We start from the raw sequence: 24458 nt of genomic DNA on the forward strand, positions 1-24458 counted from the left end.
TTGGATTTACACACCACCCTTCACCTAAGGGTCCCTGAGCAACTTCCAACACAGCTGAATTGGCTCCAAACCATGTACCTCTCCAACTTGGATTCAGAAGCTAAAAAAGGAGGCAGTCTGCTGTGTGTAATTCCTTGGCAAAAATCATACACTTCTCCATAAATGGAAACAGTGAATCTTGGTTCCTGTTCAATAATCTCCTCTCCCTTCCTTATGCCTTTCTTTGTTGGTAGATAACCAGTGGTATAACCTGTGTGTATGTGTGTGCTCAGTCATGTCCGACTCTTTGCAACACCATAGACCACAGCCCTCCAGGCTCCTCGGTCCATGGGATTCTCCAGGCAAGAATACTGGAGCACATTGCCCTGTCCTCCTCCAAGATTTCGTCCCAACCCAGGAATTGAACCCACATCTCCTGCACCTCCTGCACTCAGGTGGATTCTTTACCACTAAGCCACCAGGGTAACGCATTGGTATCACATATACCTCAGTATACACTGTATTATTTTGTGCTTCTAAGATTTTTCTGCAGAGGGTAAGTATACTATAAAAATGAAGTGTCTCTATTTTGCGAGTTTCTGTAAAATAACTTTTCAATACTTAAGAAACGGGAAATTCTGTATGATCTATGATTTTAGTTCAGAAATCCTCTGTCCTCCAATATTTTCTTTTCTCAACACTTGTATGTTCATTTTTCCAAGATTATAGCTGTTTCTTGACTTGCCTTATTCTACTCTACTAGATTGGAAGATTTTTAAAAATAAGACTTCTGTGTTTATACTCCTTCTCTTTATACCAATTTCTCTCGTGCCTCATGCAGGGAGTATATAGACCTGTGATGAATTCACTTATCTCAGAATTGCATCAATGATCTAATTTTTTTCTAAATATATAATGAGCCCATTTTCTACATTAGGGTACAGATGAGAAGGTAAAAATAGTAAGTACCCACACTCTATTTTTTTTCACTCCATTAGTAAGTGTAAGTGTTAGTTGACTGCAGCCTGCCAGGGCTCCTCTCTCCATAGGATTCTCCAGGCAGGAATACTGGAGCGGGTTGCCATTTCCTTTTCCAGGGCATCTTCACAACCCAGGGATTGAACCCAGGTGTCCTGTATTGCAGGCAGACACTTTACCATCTGAGCCACCCACTGAACCTAAACAAACACCTCCCAATGGTGCTAACCATCCTTCCTTATCCCTGGAAACAAGGAAAGCAGGGTACTAGACTCACCAGCAGAGGAGCCAGCTCTCTTGCTTCAGTCCAGCACAGCAATAGAGGGAAATTCCTCCGAGGTCTGGGCTTATTTTAGCTCCACTGTTGGGCAGATAAAATGCTAACCGTCTTGGAAAACCTTGGCTCTTAAATTTAAATAAGGACTCTACTATGTGTCGGACATCGTGCTAAGGGCTGAGGATGCAAGAATGTGCGTTGCTTTGTCCCTGAGGAACGTGTAGTCCAGGGAGGCAGACCTTTGGAGGAAGAGAGAAAAAGAGGGAAACACTGTGAGTGACGCAATTACACCCGAGGCAGATGTGGCTGCACCGGAGCTCAAGCTGCCTGATGCTTTCTTGCAACGACAGGCAGGGCTGTCAGCATACTCTATCTTTTTCATTAATTTTGATTCGAGTAGAGTTGCTTTACAATGTTGTGTTAGTTTCCACGGTATAGCAATATGAATCAGCCATACATATACGTAGGAAGTCCTCCCTTTTGGACTTCCTTCCCATTTAGGTTACCACAGTGCATTAAATAGAGTTCCCTGTGCTATACTGTAGGTTTTCATTAGTTATTTATTTTATACATAGTATCAGTAGTGCATATATGTCAATCCTAATCTCCCAATTTCTCCTACCCCACTTTTCCCCTCAAGATCCATATATTTGGGCTTCCCTGGTGGCTCTGATGGTAAAGAATCTGCCTGCACTGTAGGAGACCTGGGCTCAATCCCTGGGTTGGGAAGATCCCCTAGAGGAGGGCTGTAACCCATTATTCTTGCTTGGAGAATCCCCATGGACAGAGAAGCCTGGTGGGCTACAGTCCATGAGGTTACAAAGAGTCAGACACACCGAGCAACCAAGCACAGTACATCCATATATTTGGTCTCTATATCTATGTCTCTATTTCTGCTCTGCCAATAAGATTATCTACACCATTTTCTAGATTCCACATACATGCATTAATATACATTTGCTTTTCTCTTTCAGACTTACTTCACTCTGCGTGACAGTCTCTAGAACCATTTATGTCTCTGCAAATGACCCAGTTTTGCTCTGTTTTATGGCTGAGTAATATTCCATTGTGGGCTTCCCAGGTGGCGCTAGTGATAAAGAATCTGCCTGCAAGGCAGGAGATGCATGAGACACAGGTTCAATCCCTGGGTCAGGAAGATCCCCTGGAAGAGGAAATGCAACCCACTCCAGTATCCTTGCCTGGAAAATTCCATGGACAGAGGAGCCTGGCAGGCTACAGTCTATGAGGGCACTGAAGACACACACACACACACACACATACATACACATATATACATACACACACACCCCTTCCATAGCAGGCTGGTGGCAGTCCTGATACTCCACGAGTTCCAGAAGGCAGGCACTGGGGCCAAAAGCAAATAACCAGCAAGTCCTTCTGACTTCCTCCCAACACACAAAAACATATTTAAGGGAACCTGATGGTGTGGGGAGAAGATGGGAGAGCATATGACAAGTGAAAGGAAGGGAGCTTCATCTTCCCTCATTCTCTGCCCTAGAAAAGATGCCCCTGGGCTAGAAGAAGGAGAGGAAGACAGAAAGATACCAAAGGGTACCAGAGCAGCCATATTTCCCTCATGAACCCACAGTCTTGACAGCAAAACTCTAAGTGGAAGAAGGGCTGGGGAGAGTTTCACTAATCAAACCACAGGCAACAAACAGCACAGGGCACAGCCACAGCAGAGAAACGGCCTCTGGTGGGAATGATGGCAGCCTCAGCAGTCACCTCCCTGATGGATGCCCAAGGGCCAGATCACTGCTCTGTACCCTGATGCCTCAGCACTGCACAAGAAGGGACATGCAAATAAGTGAAATTAAGTTTTTCCCCCAGGCTAAAAGGAGGGGTGCTCAGTGTGAAATGAAGTTGACTTGCAAACTATAACAGCACATGACGTTTCTAATGTCTGTGAGTTGTGTGGGCTGATTCATTCTGGTGCCACCCTCTTCCTGGATGCTTTTGTTTGTGTCCTGGTCTTCAAATACTATCAAGCTCTAGATCTAAATCTCAGGTTGTGTTCTCTTTCTCTGTCATTTGGAGTGATATTTCAAGTGGCTTTCTTTTTTTTGTAATTGAAGCATCAGTTCAGTTCAGTTCAGTTGCTCAGTCGTGTCCGACTCTTTGTGACCCCATGAATCACAGCATGCCAGGCCTCCCTGTCCATCACCAACTCCCAGAGTTCACTCAGACTCATGTCCATCGAGTCAGTGATGCCATCCAGCCATCTCATCCTCTGTCATATCCTTCTCCTCCTGCTCCCAATCCCTCCCAGCATCAGGGACTTTTCCAATGAGTCAACTCTTCGCATGAGGTGGCCAAAGTACTGGAGTTTCAGCTTTAGCATCATTCCTTCCAAAGAAATCCCAGGGCTGATCTCCTTCAGAATGGACTGGTTGGATCTCTTTGCAGTCCAAGGGACTCTCAAGAGTCTTCTCCAACACCACAGTTCAAAGCACAGTTCAATATCAATTCTTCGGCACTCAGCTTTCTTCACAGTCCAACTCTCACATCCATACATGACCACTGGAGCATAGTTGATTTACAATGTTGTATAGTTAAATGCTTTCTAAATGTTTCAAAATGTTTCTAGGGACTTCCCTGGTGGTCCAGTGATTAAGATTCCAAAATCCCAAGGCAGGGGGTAGGAGTTCAATCTCTGGTCAGGGAACAAAGATCCCATATGCAGCTGGATGCAGCCTAAATAAATAAATATATCAATGTATATATGCTGCTGCTGCTAAGTCACTTCAGTCCTGTCCGACTCTGTGCGACCCTGAGACGGCAGCCCACCAGGCTCCCCCATCCCTGGGATTCTCCAGGCAAGAGCACTGGAGTGGGTTGCCATGTCCTTCTCCAATGCACGAAAGTGAAAACTCAAAGTGAAGTCACTCAGTTGTGTACAACCCTCAGCAACCCCATGGATATGAATCTGTTAATAGGAAAATGGTACTGATAAACCTACTTGCAGGGCAGGAATAGAGCCCCAGATGTGGAGAACAGACATTTGGACATAGCAGGGGAAGGAGAGGGTGGGATGAATTAAGAGAGCAGCATTGAAATATATGCAGTACTATGTGCAAAACAGATAGCTAATAGGAAGTTTCAGTATAACACAGAGAGCTCAGCTTGGTGCTCTGAGACAACCTAGAGGGGTGTGATGTAGAGGGGGGTGGAGGGAGGCTCAAGAGGGAGGAGAAATATGTATACTTATGGCTGATTCATGTTGTTGTATGGCAGAAACCAACACAAGAGTATAAAGCAATTTATTCTCTAATTTAAATTTTTTTAGTTAACTAAATAAATGTTACTTAATGTTTCACTTCAAACTTATCATGTCCTAAAGTGACTTCTACCTTTTTGACTCTCCCGCATCCCGCTCTACCAACCCAGTTCTCTCCTCTCTTCTCTGATAATAGCTTTAGAATCCACTGATGCTAGAAACTTCATCTATATCCATAGTTTCTGTATCCTACCTCCAGGCAAGAACACTGGAGTGGGTTGCCACTTCCTTCTCCAAGGGATCTTCCTAACCCAGGGATCAAATGCAGGTCTCCTATATTGCAGGCAGATCCTTTACCATCTGAGCCACCCATTGGACCTATCCTTACCTCCTCAACTGGTCAGTTCCATCTCAGGAATTCCCTCCATTTTCTCAGCCCTATCCATTTCCCAGACCTCATCATCTGTCCACCATATTCACATAACAGCTTTCCTACTGGCGTCTTCATCATCAAACCCTCTTCTACTCTACCCAAGGCAACCAAGATCCTAGGTTCCTCCGCTTCCCATTAGAGAAAATCCACATCCCTAGGCAGGGAATACAGGACTCTATTTAAATATGGTCTCTGACTACTTCATCTGCCACCAATTCCTACATGTTTGCACACCCATGCACTCACACACATACCCTAGAATCTTACTACCTCTCATGATCCAAGAGGTGACAACTGGCTAAGCAACAGAAGAGGAAACTGTAAGCTTGTGGCTGAGTCGAGGTGATAAGCTGGTTGAACATAACTAAGCATGAAAGAAGTAGGAACAAATGAGAGAAAAATCTTCGTGTGATTTCCCCCTAGAACTTTCTTAAGGTGCAAAAAAGCAAATCCAGGAGAACCTGTGAATACAAATAAAGTTTCTGAATTCTGTAAGGCTACTCTGGCCAGCTTTCCAAGAGTCTTTAGCCACTTCTGCTATACATAGAGTACTACCATTCTTATGCTGTTTTTGTTTAAGCACAAAGGTGATAGTGGGGTGGGGAGGGGAGTTCTCTGTAAACTGCAAAGTGCTATAATACAAGGACTGACAACTTTTTCTCTAAGTAAATATTCATTTACTTCTGTCTCTTACATTTCAAAATTCCTTAGAAAAATTCAACTCACAGAGGGTTTTTCTGAGGCAAAAAGGAAATGCCATACACCCGTGACAATCCAAATAAATTTTTGTAATGAAAGATTGTTGGGACACTGCTGGGTCATCTTTTACTGAGACTAGGATAAGGAATCCATATGAACTGAGAAACATTACATCATAGTTGTTATCATCAGGGCAACCCTGGTGTGTCTTGGCTGAATTTTTAATATTCTTTTTAATCTTGCATGACTCACCCTGGCAAAGTAACTCCAACAAGAACAGACGCTTCATAAATGTTTGAGGTTGGGGACTAGCTGTTTGTGAAACTCACTGGCCATTAAGCACTTGTAGGTAGGCCAAATAAAATGTTTTATGGAGACTAATATATCTATGGCAAGGCCTCATTAAGTGTGTTACTGTTTTTATGGCCCCTTCAGTACAGCAAACAAATAACCTATCCTTTTTCTCCAGACACTACTCTGATCCCAGAATCTGTTTGCACTCGCCTTGCATGTAGATAAGGGATCGAGGCAGGTTTTACAAGATAAAAGAGTGGAACCAGTTCTTTGCTGCTTATAAAGCCCTGATAATACATGATGAGGAATAAAGTTTCATTTAGGTATTCTCCAAACCATGTTCTATAGAACATTAGCACGTGTAATGTGTATCGTGTATTCTGAAAAAATAAAAAGGAAGGCGCAGCCATGATAATCAGCTCCATGAGCAAATAGGTTTGAGAAATAATCAGCCAAACAAAAATAAAGAGTTCTCTTTCCTGCAGGATATGTAGAGCCTTCAAAAGGCCAAAGTGCTTTGTGAAACTCCTAGAAGGAAATACAGCACATGAAGCTCCTCACCTCCAAAATTATTTGACCACAGGACTCATATTCTATATAACACAGTACAAAGGATATTAATGTCCCACAGAACATAGTTTAGAAGAGTCTGTTTTGTTTAATACAGCCAAGTTACCAATGACAACCAGTTCAATCGTCTCCAGAACAACATATTTCTCATTGAAAGTCCTAAACAAAGGAACATCCCCCACAAGCAATATCGTTACAAGAAGCATGAGACAGAATCATCTGCAAATGAAGTTCTGAGTAAAATGCATTAAAATTTCACGACAGCCTGAGGATCCATAATTCAATATTTGAAGCCATCAGTTTTCTTTATTGAGAATAGGAGACAAAATTGACAAAGGAGGTTACCATATTTTCTACACTTGGCTGTAGGATGACAATTTTTACTAAAGCACCAGAAGGAAAATATTTTTTTTTTAAATGCTAAGTATATCTGCTGTCCATGCTTTCTCTTGGGAAAAAAAAAAAAAAAAAAGCAGAACAAAAGCATCGTAAGAGTAGCAAGCTTATAAAATATGACAGCTGATCTATAGGTTACCTCTGGTGTTGCCATGTGTGACCATATGAAGATCTTTGCTTTACATTGTCCCTGCTAAAACCCAGTGATGAATTTAACAATCTGAGAGCTTTCTGGCCTGTTCTAGTCATGATGCTACTTTCTCTGAAATCTTGATGCAGAGTGTATCTGAGGTCAAAGGGGTTTTGCTATTGAAAGATATTTTTCTTTTCAGCTTTGATAAAAAAATTTTTTAAAAATTGGGATGGGGAATCCCTGGTGGCTCAGATGGTAAAGAATATGCTTGCAATGAAGGAGACCGGGATTAGATTCCTGGGTCAGGAAGATCCCCTGGAGAAGGGAACAGCTACTCCCTCTAGTATTCCTGCCTGGAGAATTCTATGGACAAAGGAGCCTGGCAGGCTACAGTCCATGGGGTTGCAAAGAGTTGCACATGACTGAGAGACTAAAAATTTCAAAAATTTAAAGCTCTTAAAAAAAAAAAAAAAACACACCAAGAGTGGCCAGGGTAGCCAAGAATGGGAGCCATAGTGTGAACAGCCTCTCCAGTGATTCCAGGTTGTCATAATGGATGCTATTGGTACCCCTCCTGGATACCTTTTGCCTGGCTGGTGCATCCATCCCCTAGTTGCCATGTGGGTTGCCAATGGCTCCAGAGGTTTCCTCCCTGGGCAACTGCCCTTTGCTTTATCCAGGAGATTATATCACCCACATCAGAGTAGCTCACCACCAGTGACTGGTTAACAAGGGGTACAAAAAGCTAACCTTATTTCTCCAAGGTGGGATCAGCCATGTAGCACAATTCATGCCCTGAGCTCCCTGTAAGATTAAGTTAAAGCTGGCCTACAACTGAGGCCACACCCTTGCTTAGCACTTTCCACTGTGTTACTTCCATCATTCTCTTTTTCCTCAGACTACTCCAGTGAATCACATACACCAAAATGCTGATCTCAGGTTCTCCTCCTAAGGAATCCAGTAAGACATACAGTTTAGATCATGAGATATAAGGAGATACTTTTTGCTCTTAATTATAACATTAATGTCATTCACAATGGTCAGTCTTCTCACCTGCTTCAGGAACCTTACATCATGTACTAATAGGAGGTCCTAGACTAGTATTTCACATCATGTGGTCTTGGACCATGCGCGTTCGAGTTATCGGAGTGCTGGCTAAAAGATGTAGATTGCTAAGGCACACCCTAGACATACTAAATGAGAATCTCTGGAGGTGGAATCCACAAGTTACATTTTTTGTATCAGGTACGTCTCATGAATACTAGAGTTTCAGATCCACTCTCAGAAGGCCATGGTTGAACCAATTCCCCTCACTCTCTGTAGTAACTGAGAGATACTCCCAAGGCAAGCTAACTTGTCTTCTTACCTTCTGTCTACTAATAAACTCCTCAGAGGAAACAGTGTGTGAACTTCCAAGTGGAAATTTGCCAGGTGGTTTATAGAGAGAGAATATATATAAAACCAAGCAGGCATTTGCTTGACTAATGACAAGTTACTTCCAAATGTAAATTTTGTTTTATTTCCTTGAAATAAAAAAAAAATGTTACTTGAGATGACAGTCTCTAGATAAATAAGTTGGAGAAGCTATGTTTAATCATCTAAAATCAACTGTTTCCAAGTATCTAAGGGACTATGGGAAGGAGGAAAATCTGAAAACAGTTTTTTCAAAGCACGATGCAGAGAAGATTTACAGCGGTTCATAAACATCTAAATTGCCATATTTATTCATCTCACAAAAGTTGTCTGTTGCCTGAGTATTATTTACCCAAATATCTCTGAATCCACAGTGAAACCACTACTCAATGCCATGTCTTTCCATTCCTCTGAGAAGCACGTGACTACCACAGCTGGGCATACGTACACCAATTAGCAGGACAATCAAAATTAACCACATGTAAGTTAGTAACAAGAGGCCAAACAGAGCTCTAATAGCAACCTGCTATCCACCACAGACCCAAGATGGTCAAGAGGAACTGGAGGGTGGTGGTTTTTAGGGGACTTCATGGAGTTGACTGAGAAGCAGTTGATTCAAGTCTAGACTGCTTGGCAGGCATTCTCCTCTCTTCATTGCTGGGGTGTGTGTGTGTGTGTGTGTGTAACCACATGTGTGTATGTACATGAGCATGCACGTGCACCACATATGTGGTCTTAGTTTCTCAGTCCAAGAGAAATAAAGTGGTCTTCATTCCATGCCAAACAGAGTAGTTCTTCACTGGCTGGCATTTCCTAATGACCATCTCGGCAGGGATCCCAAAATGAATCAGCCACCCCTAGAAAGCTCACTCACCCCTAGAAGATGTGTCTAATAATTATCTGGCACTTCGTTAATAGAAAATAGAAGAGCACACTTCTAATCAAAGTGAAGTACTATTTCAAATCCCAGACGTCCAAAAAGCTACCTGCTAGGAAGCAAGTGGGTCATTGGATTTGCTGTTCTCTTCTGGAAGTTAAAAAGAGGGATTCTGTAATAGCTAGTCTAAGCATAACACTCAAAGAGAAGTCCAAAAATACATTAAGGCCAATATTTTAAAGAAGAGATACTCCAAATATAAAACACTGCAAATAACACATTTTTGAAGGAAAGACAACTTGACAGGTTTGAACATGTAGTTTCCAAAGTCCAAAGTGGTTCCAATGTGCTGTTTTCAAATGAACTCAAATTTCCCTGGAAAATGTGCTATTAGAGTGGCTCCTTTTGAGGAGAAGGTTATACTTCACTCCATGGGATTACTGTGAAGACACCTGAGACCACACCCAACAAGACTTTGGGTTTGCCGTGAATTTCAAGGGAACTCTGTTGGTACACCTCCACACACTGACCACACCAAGAGTATTCTGCTCTTCTGAAAAACTTGAGGTTCTCAAAGAGACCCAACAAGAAGAAAGAACTATTTTAGAGGAAGGACTTGGGCAATGACACTAAAAGTAGTTAATTCTCTAGCTTTCTACCAATAACTGTCAGGGCAGTTTTACTGGGCCGTAAAGGGAAGGTAGGAAGAAACATGACAAGTATAAACTCATCTCCCCAACAATAATTCCTGTGGTGACACTAGGAAAAATCATCAAACTGTCTGTTTGAAGGGCACCTGAGAAGCACCAGGTTCAAATAAACTTACATGCCTCTCTGAAGGGGAGGATGAGAGGGCCCCTGTAGCCCTTCAACCACAGTGTTGATCTACATGGTAAAAGGATAAAGGAAGTGGAATTAGAGTTGATTTTCTCAAGTAATTCAATTTTGGTCTACATGATACACTGAGCAATTACCTAACAAAGTATGGTTTAGCACCTAAATGGTCAAAAGCAAGATTCAAAACAAAGAACTGCAGAGTATCATCAGAATGAAAGCTGGAGGCTTCCTGGTGGCTCATTGGTAAAGAAACCAGCTGCTAATGCAGGACACACAGGTTCTAACCCTGGTCCGGGATGATCCCACATACTTCCAAGCAACTAAGTTTTTGTGCCACAATTATTGAGCCCATTTTCCAAAGTCCAGGAACTACAACTACTGAAGCCCATGCACCCTAGCCCCTGTGCTCTGCAACAAGTGAAGCCACTACAATGAGAAGCCCTGCACCACATTGAAGAGTAGTCCCAGCTCATCACAACTAGAGAAATACCAGCACAGCAACGAAGATCCAGAGCAACCAAAAATAAACATAAAGAAAGAAAGAAAGCTGAGGTTAAATTGCATGCCTTGGTCCTTCAGATGACACAAAGTTGAGCTGGACTGCTTAAAAGTCATGAAATCCTAATTGAAAGCCATATTTTTGGGCTCCAAAATCACTGCAGATGGTGATTGCAGCCGTGAAATTAAAAGATGCTTACTCCTTGGAAGGAAAGTTATGACCTACCTAGATAGCATATTAAAAAAAAGAGACATTACTTTGCCAACAAAGGTCTGTCTAGTCAAGACTGTGGTTTTTCCAGTGGTCATGTATGGATGTGAGAGTTGGACTGTGAAGAAAGCCGAGGGCCAAAGAATTGATGCTTTTGAAGTGTGGTGTTGGAGAAGACTCTTGAGAGTCCCTTGGACTGCAAGGAGATCCAACCAGTCCATTCTGAAGGAGATCAGCCCTGGGATTTCTTTGGAAGGAATGATGCTAAAGCTGAAACTCCAGTACCTTGGCCACCTCATGCGAAGAGTTGACTCATTGGAAAAGACTCTGCTGCTGGGAGGGATTGGGGGCAGGAGGAGAAGGGGACGACAGAGGATGAGATGGCTGGATGGCATCACTGACTTGATGGATGTGAGTCTGAGTGAACTCCGGGAGTTGGTGATGGACAGGGAGGCCTGGCGTGCTGTGATTCATGGGGTTGCAAAGAGTCGGACACAACTGAGTGACTGAACTGAACTGATAATAAAAAATAAATACATAAAAGATGCTCAACTTCATTATTCATCAGGGGACCACAAATTCAAACTATATATGATACCATTTTGCACCATCAGAAAGGCTAAAATTAAAAAGACCGATAAAGTGAGATAGTGGTGAAGATAAGAAACAATAAGAACTCTCAGACTGATGGGAATGTAAATTGGTTCAACCAATCTGGGAACCTACTCAGCAGTAAAGCTGGCCATACATATACACGACATCTCAGTGATCCCTTGGCCAGGTCTGTAGCCAACAGAAATGGGTACAGGACTTCCCTGGTGGTTCAGTGGTTGGGAATCCACCTGCCAATGCAAGGGACACAGGTTCCAGTCCTGGTCCAGGGAGATCCCACAGGCCAAAGAGCAACTAAGCCCACATGCCACAACTACTGAGCCTACACTCTAGAAGCCACACTCTGCAGCAACAGAAGCCACCACAATGAGAAGTCTACACACTGCAACTACAAAGTAGCCTCTGTTTGCTTCAGCTAGAGAAAACCCATGTATAGCAACAAAGACCCAGTGCAGCCAAAAGTAAGATATAAATAAATAGATAATTTTTTTAAAAAGAAATGGGCACACACATTCACCCAGTTACTTCTAGTTTTAGGCTACTATGAAAAGTGCTGCTATGAGTAGTTAAAAGCTCAAAACAAACAAAATTCATCAACAGTGTTTTAGGTTAGGATAGTGCTACCCTTATGGCAGGATGAGTACTAGTAATATGTGTCTCTTGATCTAGATGCTGGCCTGGCCACTTTGTGAAAATGTTTTGAGTTGTAACTTACAATTCATATACTTATAACAATACTGTATGTTATACACTGAATTGTGTTCCCTCCCTCAAATTCATATATTGAAGTCCTAACCCCAAATGTGATGGAACTTGGAGATGGGGCCTTTGCATGGTGATTGGATTTAGATAAGGTCATGTGGGTGGGGTCCCCATGAAGGGGTTAGTACACTTATAAGAAGACATAGCACAGAGCTTGTGCTCTCTCTCTCTGCCACAAAAAGACACAGTGAGAAGGTAGCTCTCTGCAAGCTAAGAAGAGGGCTCTTGCCAGGAACTGAATGGGTCAACACCTTGATCTTCCAGCCTTCAAAATTATGAGAAATAAATGTCTTTTGTTTAAGCCACCAGTCTGTGGTATTTTCTTATAACAGCCTGATCATATTAATATATTAAAATTAGTAAAAGTTGACTCAGATGAAAATAATAACAAAAAAGCAATGGTAAACATTAGAAAAATAGTCCATTAATAATAGAATTTACTTGAAAACTGTGCTATCAGTACAGTGTCTTATAATATTATTGATTACTGAGATCTTCTCAAATTCCCAAATTTGCAAACACCCCTTTAGATAAAACAAACCTCCCCAGAATATGGTTGTAGGACAGACAGAGCAAGCACTTCCTACATGACTGCTTATGGACACTAGCCTTGCAGTCTTTGAAACTCAAATATTTGCTTCAGTAAAATGATAAATGACTTTCTTTTGGGGTTAGTCTCTCACACACACAAAATCTCACTACTGTAATCTCCAGAAATGCCACGTCTGCCATATAAAGTTTGAGGATATAAAGCAAAGCCAGAGGTATCAAGAATAGCTTGGGCAAAATCATCATTCGAAAAGATACATGTACCCCGAAGTTCATAGCAGCACTATTTACAATAGCCAAGACATAGAAGCAACCTAAATGTCCATTGACAGAGAAATGAAGATGTGGTACATGTGTAATGGAATATTACTCAGCCATAAAATAAAACAAAAATAACATTTGCAGCAACATGGATGGACCTAGAGATTATCATACAGAGTGAAGTAAGTCAGACACAGAAAGACAAGTATCACATGATATTGCTTATGTGTGGAATCTTAAAAAACAGTACAAATGATAACACAGGGAACTCTACTTAGTACTCTGTAATGGCCTATACGGGAAAAGAATCTAAAAACAAGGTGGATATATGTATAACTGATTCACTTTGCTGTACAAGAGAAACTAACACAACATTGTAACTCAACTATATGCCAACAAAAAGTTTTAATAGTTTTCCACTCTTAAAAAAAAAATAGATTGAGCAGAAAGGGTCATCATGGATCACAAACTCACAGTGGAGTATGAAAGATTTTTTTCTGGAAAGTTTTAAAGTTAGATGTCATCTGTTTCTGGTCAATAGAACTTGGGCTTCTATATAGGAAAAATTCCATCACTGATCCTGGGCTCTAGCAATAGGAGTTGGCATACAAGGGCTGGGAACTAGCCCTTTGGGGCTTCCAAGGTGGTTCGGTGGTTTAAAAAAAAATGCAGGAGCTGTGGGTTTGATACCTGGATTGGGAAGATCCCCTGGAGAAAGACATGGCAACCCACTCCAATATTTTTGCCAGGGAAATCACAGGACCAAGGAGCCTGGTGGGCTACAGTCCATGGGGTCGCAAAGAGTCAGACAAGACTGAGTGGCTAAACAACAAAACAAAAATGCTACACTAGATACTCATTATAGGATATTTAGTTTGGATGAAAAACACATTTAAAATGTTGGAAATCGTGCAACATAATAAAAGTAAAACTGTTAGGCAAAAACTAAAGATACCAGAGTAGACAGCTACTAGAAGGACAGCCATGCCATGTGTTCTGGAGTTCCACTGACTGCCTGGATTGAACATGGCTCCACCCACGTAGTACTCCATCTGGTTGGCCTTGGGCAAATTATATACCTAACCTTTTCATAGGCTTCCCAGGTGGCACTAGTGATAAAGAACCTGCCTGTCAATGCGGAAGACTAAAGAGACATGGGTTCGATCCCAGGATCAGGAAAATCCCCTGGAGGAGACCATGGCAACCCACTCCAGTATTCTTGCCTGAAGAATCCCTTGGACAGAGGAGCCAGGCAAGCTACAGTCCATTGGGAGGTCACAAAGAATGGGACACAACTGAAGCGATTTAGCATGCCTGCAACATTTTCAGTACTCTTGCCTGGAAAATCCCATGGATGGAGGAGCCTCGTAGGCTGCAGTCGATGGAGTCACTAAGAGTCGGACACGACTGAGTGACCTCATTTTCAATTTTCACTTTCATGCATTGGAGAAGGAAATGGCAACCCACTCCAGTGTTCTTGCCCAGAGAATCCCAGGGACGGAGGAGCTTGGTGGGCTGCAGTCTATGGGGTTGCACAGAGTCAGACACGACTGAAGTGACTTAGCAGCAGCAGCAACCTTTTCATGCCTCAATTTCTTCATCTGTATCACTTAGGATGATAACAGTGATCCTCCATGAAATCACTGTGAGTCAGCTGAATTATGTGCCTGCCATCTAGTAAACAGTATTCATACAGCTGGACTGTTACAACAGAACAAGAAATAGCTTTGAGAGTCTTACAGCTGGTAAATGGTGGTGGTGGTTTAGGCACTAAGCCATGTTCGACTCTTGCAGCCCCATGGACCATATCCCGCCAGGCTCCTCTGTCCATGAGATTCTCCAGGCGAGACTACTGGAGTGGTTGCCATTTCCTTCTCCAGGGGATCTTCCGACCCAGGAATCAAATCCGGGTCTACTGCATTGCAGGCAGATTCTTTCCCAACTGAGCTGTAAGGGAAGCCCAGAGCTGACAAATAGGACTCGACAAATAGTTTTTCCCTTCATGCCTTAGAGTACAGGAATAGAAAGGGGACAGTGGGACCAATTGTAGGATGGAATTTCAGAGGTCCCCAGCCCCCAGAGCACTTCATTCCCTCACTCAGAGACACCAGAATTGCCTAAACACATTCCACAGACATACAGACTTGAAATAGCAACAGCACCTTAAAGCAGCTCTTTGAATTTCACCTTATTTATGCTATGATGTAAATGATTGATTGCTGGCAGGACCCTCACCAGGAATTCATTTGAAAACTGGAATACAGAGCTTTCTGGGGCACTGGATACTTGAATAGAGAGGCTCAAGAACCTCACAAGAGGCAGAAGAGACCAGGAAGGTTGAAAGGCAACTTCAGCACTTTTTTTTCCCAATCATCAGACAGGACACTGGAAACTATTTCCTTATTTTAAAAAAGATTTAAAGAAATCTTCTGGGTACTATGCTGCTGCTGCTGCTGCTGCTAAGTCGCTTCAGTCGTGTCCGACTCTGTGCAACCCCATAGATGGCAGCCCCTAGACTCCCCCATCCCTGGGATTCTCCAGGCAAGAACACTGGAGTGGGTTGCCATTTCCTTCTCCAATGCATAAAAGTGAAAATTGAAAGTGAAGTTGCTCAGTTGTGTCCAACTCTTAGTGACCCCATCGACTGCAGCCTACCAGGCTCCTCCACCCATGGGATTTTCCAGGCAAGAGTACTATAAGTTCCCCCAAATCATTTCTCCTCAATTACTCGTGTTTGTCAGGTGACATGCTTATGCACTTAAATTGCCAGAGAGCAATTACTTTACATGAACTCCGTCTGTGTAAATACGTGCTTTGTATTAAATACTAACAAAGAAGGCAACAGAAAATGCATGTGTACAATTTTAACTCGAATAAAGATGCAAATCTTGGGAAACATGATATGTGGTTTTATGTGCTTTAAGTGTACATTAAAATGTAGACTATGATTAAAAACAACCACTATGCTGGATAGCACACTGCTAGAAACGGATCTGTGATGTGCTTTTAAAGGTGATTTAGTAACTGGCTATAAATGTTGACAGTAAAAGTTAGCAGGCCATCTCTGACAGAACTTTTTTAAATTTATGAACAATAAAGGCTTATGGAGCCCTTCCTGAAAGGGTTTGTTCACACCCTTCTGGTGGTCTGTGCCTGCCTCAGGCAACAAGCCATTTCAACACAGCCTCTGGAGACCCTTTCGAGGTCTGTAGTTCTGCAATAAAGAGGTAACTCACAAGAAGGGAAATCAACACACAGAGAAAACACCTCCATTGAAACATTCCACTTAAGAGTCCTAATTCTCCAAATTACCTTCTCCTAGGAAACTCAGGACCGTGGTTCCTTCTTAATTCAGCAGTGGCGGCAGAAATGTGTATCCAGGTAAAAATCTTCTATCATTTCTGATTTCCACAAAGAGGGGAGAAAAAAACACAGGTTCTCTCTCTGTATTGAATGTGTTGCTGTTGTGCAGTCTCTCAGTTGTGTCCTACTTTTTGGGACCCCGTGGACTGCAGCATGCCAGGCTTCCCTGTCCTTCACCATCTCCCAGAGTTTGTGCAACACATGTCCATTGAGTTGGTGATGCCATCCCACCAGCAGGCCCCACTGGGATTCCAAACCAGGATCTTCCATTTATGAGACAGGCACTTTATCCAACTAAGCCACAGAGCCAGCTATATTGAATTAATGGTGGTTAAAAGTGGTGATGGGTAGAAATTATTATTACTGTACAGAGCCAAACTAAAATAACTAGCAAGATAAGAAAAGAAAGAAAAGGAGCAAAAAGAGTAAACTAAAGAAATTCTTGGTAAATAATTCTCATTTTTTAAGATCTTGGCCTGAAGCTTTTCTGTGAATTTTAGATAAAGATATTCAGCCTCTGCAAAAATCTCTAATAAAACAACCAGCCCAACAATAATGCATTTTCCTGCTCTGGCAGAAGACTGCAGTTCAGTTTTCCAGCATTCATGATCTGTTTTCCATGCAAGAAACAGAGCCAGGCGAAAAGGATTTTTCCATAAGGCAATAAAGGTATAACATGGATTAGGAGGAAAATAAAATGACTCTTTATCTTCTTCTATGTAAATATTTTTCCTAATATACCACCTGCTGGAAGCCTCTGGCAGAATATGATTGCAAGAACATAACTTCTGTGAAGCAATTTTCTGAATTCTTGAGTAATTCAATCAAAAGTGGGACAACTCTTGAGTTATCTAAAATATTATCCAATCTCAAACCACTGCTTTGCCCTACTTTTACCAACCTGCCCCAGAAACCTCATTATCAGATTTTCTGTTTGGTAAGATGAATTCCTTTAGTTTTGTCCTTGAGTCTGAAATCTGATCAGTTAACAAATAACCTTGCCACTCTCAAACCTGGGAGTCATCTTGCATTTCCTCACCCTGTCACCTTCATACTAGCTGGGCCCATTGGTCCTCCTCTCTCACATACACACACACACAAGCTAAAATATGCAGTTGTGTCTGATTCTCCTAATGGGCAGTGCCTTTTCCCCTCCTACATTCACTCAAATTCCAAATCTTCAAGGCCAAATTCAAATTTATCTCTTTCAGGCAACTTTGCTGGATGAAACCTACTCAAAGCCCTTAACAGTGAAGTGCTAAGGTCAAAACCTATGAAAAAAACTCCAAATCTTTGGCTGGTTCTTTTAACATTGCTTAAAATGACATGGCTCTTTAGTATTGGGGGCTTGGTCCTCCCAGCCCCAATCCTTGCTTCCATCCCCACTGCCCACCCCCAACACACACACAAGGGCACCACAGACTGATCAAGACCAGGGTCCTTTGCCATTTCCCTCATCCTTCCTAAATCATACAGTATTTTTAGCAGTGTAGTTATTAAACACATAAATATTAGTTCATCAGTTTAGGGCATTTTTTTTTTTAGTATAGCCAGACATAGAGGCCATAGAAACTAATCTGTCAATTAAATACCTGACCCAGGAGGCACCCAAAATGTCAATACCAGTGGTTTTCTTGAAGGCTGTCTTTAGGGGCTGGCAACTGGAGTGGGGAGTGTTTAAATAATCTGTATATGAGACTATAGAATGTCTTCACAAAACTCTGCTTGATTTTCCCCATCTGACTAGAACAGACCATTACAACCCCAGCTCTCTAACCCATCAGACTAAAGACACATCCTTTTGCCAGGCTGCTTCTCTGTTCTCTGCCAGAGTTTCTTCTCTGCAAATATCACAGAAGTAACAACTGGAATACTTTAGCGCGTCGCAATCACAGCATTTATTTATCCCACGTTCATGCAATTTATATGTTAGTTTCCCACAGTTAAGGTTGTCAGACTTAGTGTATTAAAATACAGATTGTCAGTTAAATTTAAATTTCAGATAAATAGTAGGTAATTTTTAATATTAAATATGTCCCAAATTTTGTATGGAACATACTTATACTTTAAAAATTATGTGTTGTATGGGACTTCCTCGGTGGTCCAGTGGCTAAGACTCTGCACTCCCAATGCAAGGGGCCTGGGTTCGATCCCTGGTCAAGGAATGTTCACATGCTGCAACTAAGGACCAGTGCAAACAAATACATACTTTAAAAATTATTTGTTGAATATTTGAAATTCCATTTTACCTCAGCATTCTATATTTTATCTAACAGCCTTACCCAGATTAGACTGGAACCATCACTGTATCTACTAACACCTACCTCACCCAGTAGGCACCTTGTAAATGCTTTTTGAATGGATGCTCCAAATTGCATTCAAAATTAAAGTCTCATAATAGAAAGGACAAACGTTTTAAAGGGTCATCCTGTAGCCATAACAATATGGCTGTGCTGTGCTAACTCGCTTCAGTCACGCTGGACTCTTTGTGACTCCATGAACTGTAGCCCTACAGGCTCCTCTGTCCATGGGGATTCCCCAGACAAGAACAGTGGAGTGCGTTGCCATGCCCTCCTGCAGGGGATCTTCCCAACCCAGGGATCAAACCCACATCTCATGCATTGCAGGTGGATGCGGTACCATCTGAGCTACAGGGAAGCCCAAGAATAGTGGAGTGGGTAGCCTATCCCTTCTCCAGCAGATCTTCCCAATCCAAGAATCGAACCTGGGTCTCCTGCACTGCAGGTGGATTGTTTATCTGCTGGGCTACCAGGGAAGCCCAAACAACATGGTTATATGATCTAAAAAGAAGGAAGATATTGTTCACAAAGAGTAAATGTGAACATGTTCACTCTGAATAGCAACATTGTACAAGTGATTCCCTCAAAATTCCCTCAGTTCCCAATAAGGACGATAATCATTGGTCAAATTCAGTGGGAAGACCACGGTCAGGATTGCAGCTGCCCACACGGGTCGCTTTCCAAAAGGCAACGCTTCACGTCTGCCTTTCCCCCAAGGCTGCCTTATCTTCCTTCCTCCCAGCCCAAAACGTATCCTACAAGTCATATTTCTCAAAAAAAAGATAAGAAACAAGAAAATCTACCACCGTGGAGTTAGAAAGAGATAAGAGAAATAAGCTGTCTAGAATCCAGCTTAGCAATGGAGAAAGGAATTAAGGACCTGATATGTTTCATAGGTGGAATGATGAATACAGAGGATAAAGAAAATAAGAAAGTTTCTTTAGGACTGTAGTACATACTGAGAAGCATACATAACAAACAGTAACATATTCAAGGCTACAGAGATCAGCAAAGCACTTCTCCTGATAGTACATTTTTATAGACTTGCAGATCAAAGGTTGTCTCATGAGGACTTCTTTATTAATTCTTCAGATCCCAAACCCTGTTAGTAAACCTGTCCTCCTAACAAGGCATCTTTTGTATTGTTGCTTAGCAAAGCTACTCTTAAAATCTGAATGCTGTCTGCAAATAGGTTGAAAAGAAATTGTCTTTGGAAAGCAGAAAGAATGAATCTATATAACTCTCAGCTCCAAACATCGTTAAAACATTGCTTACTTCCCTAAAAAAAATATTTCATGGTACATATCTAGAAAGGAACACCAGCTCACATGAGAAAGAGTGTGGCTTGTAGACAAGCCTGTTAATAGCTTTGAATTCTTGAACAAATTATTTCATCTCTCTGGCCTTGTCTCTTTCCTTTAATTGAAATCTAGTTGATTTACAGTGTTGTGTTAGTTTCAGTTATACAGCAAAATGATTCAGCTATACATACATATATATCTAGTTTTTTCAGAGTCTTCTCCCCTACAGATTATTACAAGATACTGAGTATACCTCCCTGGACTATACAGTAGCTCCTTGCTGGTTATCTATTTTATATATAGCAGCATGTATGTGACGTGGAAGTCGCTCAGTCATGTCTGACTCTGTGCGACCCCATGGACTACACAGGCCATGGAATTCTCCAGGCCAGAATACTGGAATGGGTAGTATTCTGGGAGATCTTCCCAATCTAGGGATCGTAGCATGTATGTGTTAATCCTAAACTGGCCTTGTCTTTAAAATGAAGTTATCATGCTTACTATAGGGAGTGAACATCAGTTAACATCTATAGGACACCCAACACAGACCTCAAGACTCATCTATTCATTCACATAGAGTAACATCACTATCATCATCACCAATATTAATGCCAGTTACTGGTTGCCAGTGACACATAAATAGGCTTATACACATCCATTATCAAGCATGGCAGATCTAGGAGTCTAGTTGCCATTCTATGATTTTTAAAAGCCCTTTTCTGTTTACTCTGCCACACTGCCTCTGAGAATAAAAATTCTGTTATGTAAATCCCTTTACTTCAACCTTTTACACTGTTCGTACTTTGACAAGTCAGAAGATTTATTGATATTTAATAGCAAGAAAACCAAGGCCTTCAGAAGTATGAGAATGAAGCACACCCTCCCATGGAAATCTGGTGTAAATTTCTGATTCTTCTGAATCTCAGGGAAGATGAACTTCCCCCAAGAAGAGAGAGCATTGCTGGACAGAGAACCCTGCTGACAGAGACAATTCTGGGGGTGGTAAGGACAATTCTGGGGGTGGTGAGGGCAGGGTCAAGAGAGAAAAGGCACCTGCAGCGGATGATTAGGACCCAAGAGAAGAAAGCAAACACGTCCCTTGGCAGCTGGAAGTCAATTATCAAGGCTGAGGATGGAGGGGAATCTGAAATCTTGTTTACAAAAATTAAAGAATAAATACCTCTGGAGTTCAGATCTTTTCAAATCAGTGTATTTTGTTTCTTCGAAATCAAATGTTTCGAGGTCTCAAAAATGACCTACCCAAATTGACCCTTCAGGTGTGCTCACGCAAGTGAACCAAAATGTTTAGACAAGGAACTTCATTACAGTATTTTTCCTAAAAGCAAAAGATTAGAAAGAACCCAAATGTCCACCAATTGGAAATGAAAGAACTGTTCATCTGCTACAGCAAAATTCTCTGCAGTGACGAAAAAGAGTAAAGTAGACGAATGCGTGCTGATCTGGACGGACTCTAAAGCCCAAGACGGTACCTGTGTGCTAATCAAGGAAAGTGTTCCTCTTCCAGGCTGCCCCAGCCTCCTGCCAGAGAACACAGTTTATTGAATCTCAGCCTCCACTCTTCGCTGGACCAAGTGCCTTGTGCACAGCTATATATGGTAGCTCTTTCAAGGTGTATTAGGAGAAATGGGAGATGGATGAAAGCATAACTGGAGTGTGCATTTCAAACAGCATATACATAAATACTGAGTATACTTTTATGCATAAAATTCTTCTGCAGGATCACCTAAGAAATGGGTAACACTGCTTGTCTCTGGGAAGAAGAAATGAGAGTTGTGGGTGGGGGATGATGTTTCACTGTATTTTATTTTGTACCTTTTTTTTTTTTTTTTTTTTTACCATGGGCATATAACTTTCCTAATTGGGGAAAAAAAAAAAAAAAAAAGGAAAGTTCTATTCTGAATGGCATGCCCGGAGACTGTGAGGCAAAGGGTCACGGCTGCTGCTGCTGCTCTGCTACCCATCCTGCTACCCAACCAGACCCCCCAGCAGCCCACGTGTGGTGTCCTGATCCAGTTCAGTGCATGCAGCTTCCATTTATCTGTGTGCAGTGCAGATTTTTAAAGTCTGCATGTGTCAGTTGCTCAGTCGTGTCTGACTCTTTGCGACCCCATGGACTGTAGTCTGCCAGGCTTCTCTGTTCATGAGAGTTTTCAGGCAAGAATGCTGGAGTGGATTGCCATTTTCTTCCTCCGGGGGATCTTCCCAACCCAGGGATCAAACTCTAGTCTCCTATGTCTCCTTCATCGCAGGTGGATTCTTTACCTGCTGAGCCATCGGGGAAGCCCTTTTAAAGTATATTTTTGGTTTTATACAGTCCTCAGCAATGACAACTCTTCAAGTCATTTGCACCAAGTGCTTCTCACTTTAGCCCAATACCCAGCTTGACCTAAGCCAACCATGAACTCTTTTGCCACTTCATCCAACCATGGTGGGAAAACAGCACATATACAGCAATGTGTGCAGCAGCCTGAAAATTCCTGCAATGGGTGGGTTTCCGGGTGGAGTTTGTAGGTTGTATTTAGCATCAGGCCTCAGCACGTAGGATAAACTAGTTGGAAGGGTGCTGATAAAAACCATGATCCCTAGAGCTCTGGTTAACAACTTGATCTGGACCTTTACTAAGACTGTGATCTTGGACCAGTTCCATACACACTCTATGCCTTAGTTTTCTCATATGAAAATTGGGACTAATCACACTTCCTTTAGAGCAGCAGTCAGGGACTTTTTGGCACCAGGGACTGGTTTCGTGGAAGACAATTTTTTCCATGGACCTGGGCTTTGGAGATGGTTTCAGGATGATTCAAGTGTATCACATTTGTTATAAACTTTATTTCTATTATTATTACATCAGCTCCACCTCAGATCATCTGGCATTAGATCCCAGAGGTTTAAGACCCCTATCTTAGAGGATTAGTGTGATGCTTAAATAAAATAATGGATGTGCCATACACATTTACCATTCAACAAATAAATGTTGTTGTTGTGACCACTGTCTTGTAGTAAAGTGATTGTTGCCTGTTAGAAGATGAGACAAACAATTTTAATGATAGGTACCAATAAATCCATTATCCTCTGAACAATTAATCTCCTCTTATCAGATGTAATTTTATCCTGTACATCATCTTCAATAAGTACAATAACATTTGCCATTTAAGCCTGAAAGTAAGGTGCATTGAAAAACTAAGCCACGTCTTTTATGTTATTGCTTGGATTTCATTTTAGTTTAATGACATCAACTGCCATTATTAAAGACTGGCAGAATGGGGAAAAAAAAAAAACAGACAAAAAAGAAAGTAATTATCATTTATAATCCGGCTCCAGAGAACCACTGTTAACATTTCAGTGTGTTTCCTACTGGTCTTTTTTCCATGCGTGATAATAGCTGAGATCATATGAAATATTTTCTAGTTTTTTTCCAATTTAAGCATCTCCTAATATTATTTAAAACTTCCATAAATATTTTCATATAAATGGGTAGTTAGTATTCCTTTATAGTTATTGTTTCTTTCATAAATATCCATTGAGAGCCTATTGTGTTAGGCACTGTTGCTTCTGCAGGAGATACAGTAGTGAAGAAAACAAATGAGTCCCAGTTCCCATGAAATTGCTGCCGTGCTAAGGATTGTGGTGCACATTTTAGTGACTTGAGGTGAAGCTAGGCGGTGGAAACGTAGAGGCAGTGCCTATAGGCAACTCTTTCAACAAGTTTAGCTGTCGAGTGACTGAAGCTGAAAGGAGAGGTGAAATGGATGTTGTACCTTATTTCATTATAGCACTCATGCAGAGATACAAATATGCATCTCAAATGAGCTCTTGGCCATTTGTTACTTTAAAAAAGTATTAACTACTTAATAAAAGTTGCTAAAGTAGTTTCTAAACTGCTTTTGTTGAATCTATTTTGGCCCTCATGTGTTTCTGCAATAATTTCATGGTCTTTCAAAATGGCATAAACAGGGAGTTGGATTTAATGGTCATGATACTAGTCTGAAGGCAGGATTCTACTATGACTGTCGTGTTATTACCTTGCAAAACCATCCATCTCACTTTAAGAATGGATTTTGTAGAAACCATTTCTGCCTTGAATCCATCCAGTTCTTTCCTGTTATTGTTTTTAAGGCAGGAGAGGAGGGAAAATTGTTCTTATAGGTTTTGTACTAAAAATGTTTCATGGTTCCTTCCCATACCTTCTTCGAGCTGAAACCACGTGCCCACAACCCTGTTAAGAAATGGTGACCACATTTCATAAGACATGAGCTACGCTCCCCTACTCCTGGCAGCAAACACACACACACTGACCACTGACGGAAATAAAGGTGGACTCTAACCCAACAGCAGCAGTGACCAATGACCTATGAATCTGAATGGCTCTGCTTGATATTTAGGTTCCCTTGTCAGTTTCATTTAGGAATTGGAATGATGGGGTTTAAGAGCAGTGAGGGTAGAAACAGAAGTAGTA

General features: G+C 41.7%; 1 long non-coding RNA gene across 1 annotated transcript in view; it reads right to left on the minus strand.

The window, feature by feature from the left end:
- Positions 1-906: 906 nt before the first annotated feature.
- The window catches only part of LOC132660243 (uncharacterized), a 28647-nt gene continuing 5095 nt past the window's right edge, over positions 907-24458 (minus strand). The window contains exon 3 of the long non-coding RNA XR_009601635.1: positions 907-1473. This is a non-coding gene — a long non-coding RNA (uncharacterized LOC132660243). The remainder of the gene's footprint in view (positions 1474-24458) is intronic.

The sequence above is a fragment of the Ovis aries genome, chromosome 8 (genome assembly GCF_016772045.2).
Source record: "Ovis aries strain OAR_USU_Benz2616 breed Rambouillet chromosome 8, ARS-UI_Ramb_v3.0, whole genome shotgun sequence".
NCBI classification, from domain to species: Eukaryota; Metazoa; Chordata; class Mammalia; order Artiodactyla; family Bovidae; genus Ovis; species Ovis aries.